At 30.6% G+C, this 3712-nt stretch overlaps 1 non-coding gene across 1 annotated transcript; it reads right to left on the bottom strand.

Annotated features, from left to right (window-relative positions):
- Positions 1-2409: 2409 nt before the first annotated feature.
- On the bottom strand, positions 2410-2482 carry Trnar-ccu. The gene has a single exon. It is a non-coding gene; the product is annotated as a tRNA-Arg (tRNA).
- Between the last annotated feature and the right edge of the window lie 1230 nt (positions 2483-3712).

Here is a 3712-nt window from a genome sequence, read left to right as displayed (position 1 = left end):
TTAATTATAATATATTTTTAAATTTTTTAATAATTAAAATTTTTATATATATTTTATTATATAAACACATATAACACCCATCCATATATATATATATATATATATATTATATATTATATATATAAAATATATATATATATATATATATATATATATAAATATATATATATTATATATATATTATAACATATATACATATATATATACATATACACACCCATCCATATATATATACATAATAATATATATATATATATATATATATTTATATATATATATATATATATAAAATATATATATATAAAATTATATATATATACATATACACCCACCCATACCCTATATATTATATATATTATATATATATATATCTTTTTTTATATATATATCTATATATATATATATATAATTATATATATCTATATTATATTATTATTTTATATATATTTGGGGTGGGTGTGTATTTTTATTATATATAATTATATATTAATATATATATATATATATATTCTAATTATATATAGATTTATCTATATAATATTACTTCATTTTATTCTCTCAATATCTCATTTTATCTATATTATATCCCCTTCATTTATCTATATCTATCTCTATTCTATTTTCTTTTCTTCTATTTTATATTCTTCTATATATTATCTCTCTCTCTTCTCTTCTTCTTTCTTTTATCTGCTTGTTTGTTTCTTTCTCTGTTTATTTATCTTATATTCATACCCACTTCTCTCTCTCTTTCTTCTTCTTCTCTCTTTTTCTTCTTCTCTTTCTTCTTCTATTTTTCTCTTTCTTTATATTTTATCTTCATCTCTTCTCTCTCTTTTCTCTTTCCTCTCTCTCTCTCTTCTCTCTCTATTCTCTGTTTATTCTCTCTCTCTCTCTTTCTGTCTCTCTCTCTCTCTTTTTCTTTCTCTATCTTTCTCTCTCTCTCTCTTCTCTCCCTCCTTCCCCCCCACCCTCACTTCCTTCTCTTCTCTCTCTCTATTTCTTCTCTCTTCTTCTTCTTCTCTCTCTCTCTCTCTTCTCTCTCTATATTCTTTGTGTGTGTGTGTGTGTCTGTGTGTGTGTGTCTGTCTCTCTTCACTCTTCTTCTCTCTCTCTCTCTCTTTTCTCTCTCCTCTCTCTCTCTCTTCTCTTCTTTTTCTTTCTTTGTCTGGTGTGTGTGTATGCGTTTTTGTTTTTTTCTGAGGAAGAGGTGGATTGCTAGGATTAGGTGTATCGACCGGTTCGTTTAGCTCGAGATATCCAATATAGTATATCTACGCATATTATCTATATCGATCTTCTACTATCTATCTATTCTATATCTTCTATCTATCTATGTCTTATCTTTTTCTATCTTATTTTTTTTTTTTTTTTTTATTTCATATATCTATTATCTCTCCTCTTTTTCTTATTTTATATTTTTTTTATATTATCTTCTTATTTCTTCCCTTTTTCTTATTCTTAATCTCTATATACTTTTTATCTCTTTTTCTCATTTTATCTATTTTTTTATTTTTTATTTTTTTTTTTCTCTGTTTGTTTGTGTGTGTGTGTGTGTGTGTGTGTGTTGTGTGTGTGTGTGTGTGTGTGTGGGGTTGCCCGCCCCCCCCCCCGCCTTTGTGTGTTTCCCCCCTGGTTTTTTGGGGACCCCGCCCCTTGGTTGGGCTTCCCCCCTTTCCCTCCCGCTTTCTTTGGGTGTTGGTTTCCCCCCCCCCCCCTTTTTCGCCCCCTCTTTTCCGGGGCCCGCGTTCCCCTTCCCCGCCTCCTCTTTTTTTTTCCTGCCCCCCCCCCTTCCCCCCTCCCCTTTTCGTTTCCCCCCCCTCGCTTTTGTCCCCCCTCGGTTGTTTTTGCTTCCCCGGTCCCCTGAAAAGGGGAAAAGCGACAAAAAAAAACTTTTGGAACTCGTGGTTTGTGGAGCAGGGGCATTTGATAAACTAACGGGCATTCCAGAACCTCGGAAAGAAAGGCAAGAACTAATTAGCTACATTTTTATCGTGTGATCTGGAACTCTATTCCTGTTGTTGTTGCAAAGTAGGGGAAAATCATGGTTTTTTCATCCCCTACTGCGCACACCACCACACACTATATTTGGGGTTTTATGTGTGTGTGTTTGTAGTGTATGTGGTACTATCTATATCTATCATCTATCTATCTCCCTAAATATTAATATATTATATATGTATATATATTATATATTATAATTATAATTTATATATATATACGTACATACTGTATTTTTGTTTTTCATTAAATAGCAATATATTTTCTTCAGATATGTCCTGCTAATATAAAATCTATCTACAAATTAGATAGTGATACTAAGATACAAAAACACTGGAAGCCGACCCTGAGACCCGAATGAACCCGACGATTTGCTGTATTTTCCTTTCAATTAAAATTTAATTCATCTGCAACCTCTGGCGGGACTCGAACCCGCAATCCCTGGCTTAGGAGGCCAATGCCTTATCCATTGGGCCACAGAGGCTACTGTTACATAAAATAACTCTCTGGACAGCCAATAAATACAACGAGGCACGAATGAAAACACAATAGCGTGGTGGTAACGATAAGATAAAACTAACTATTAACAAGGTTTCTATTGGAGCAATATGTAATTTCATCAGTGGCACATAATAAACATTTGAATTGATAAATTTTCAATGAAAAAAAATCTATCTTTCTGTTTCTCTTCGATAGCGTTAGGCCCATGTGTACAGGCATGTTTACTTCCTTAAAACTATGACGCCTAAAGTATAATTTTTATTTTCTACACAAATGTTTCCTTCTACCGACGAGAGGAATTGATTTTCTTTATTGCCTTCTTCAGAACAAGTGACAACAAATCTAGAAAGAAAAGAATAGAAAAGAAAGAAAGAAAGAAAAAAAACGTGCTTATCATATTACACAAGTGTTACGTATAGATATATTTACATATATGTATAAATATGTATATGTGTGTATATATAGCTACAGCTATGTACATATTAATACATTTACATGTATGTATGTATGTGTATATATATATATATATATATATATATATATATATATATATAATATTATATATATATATATAATATTAATTATATGTATTATATATATATATATATATCATATTATCTATATTTATTATATATTTAATTTTATATATTAGCTGGTTTTATATTATATCTATATTGTATATGTATCACACACCCCACACACACCACACACACACTACACACACACACACATACACCCCCACACACAACACACACACACACACACACACACACACACACGCACGCTTTATATATATATTATCTATTTTATTATTTATATTATTTTATTATATATATTATATATATTATATATATAATTATATTACACCTTTTGTTATGTATATATTTATATATATATATTTATATATATTTATATATATATATATATATATATATATCTTATATATTTATATTATGCGTGGGGGTGGTGTGTGTAAATAAATATACACATATCCTTTTTTTTTTTTAACGGTAGGTTCATGTTTTGAGCCACCGTGGTCACAGCATGATCATGTTTGGGATGCTCTTGGAGTGAGTACGTGGTAGGGTCCCCAGTTTTCCCTTTTTACGGAGAGTGCCGGTGTTACCTTTTTTTGGTAATCCTTCTCTCCATTTTATCCGGGCTTGGGACCAGCACGGAGTTGGGCTGGCTTGGCCACATGCTAGGTGGCAAC

The sequence above is a fragment of the Penaeus monodon genome, unplaced genomic scaffold (assembly GCF_015228065.2).
Source record: "Penaeus monodon isolate SGIC_2016 unplaced genomic scaffold, NSTDA_Pmon_1 PmonScaffold_1045, whole genome shotgun sequence".
In the NCBI taxonomy this organism is placed as follows: Eukaryota; Metazoa; Arthropoda; class Malacostraca; order Decapoda; family Penaeidae; genus Penaeus; species Penaeus monodon.
The sequence above is the reverse complement of the archived record's forward strand: the minus strand, read 5'-3'. Positions and strand labels throughout refer to the sequence as shown.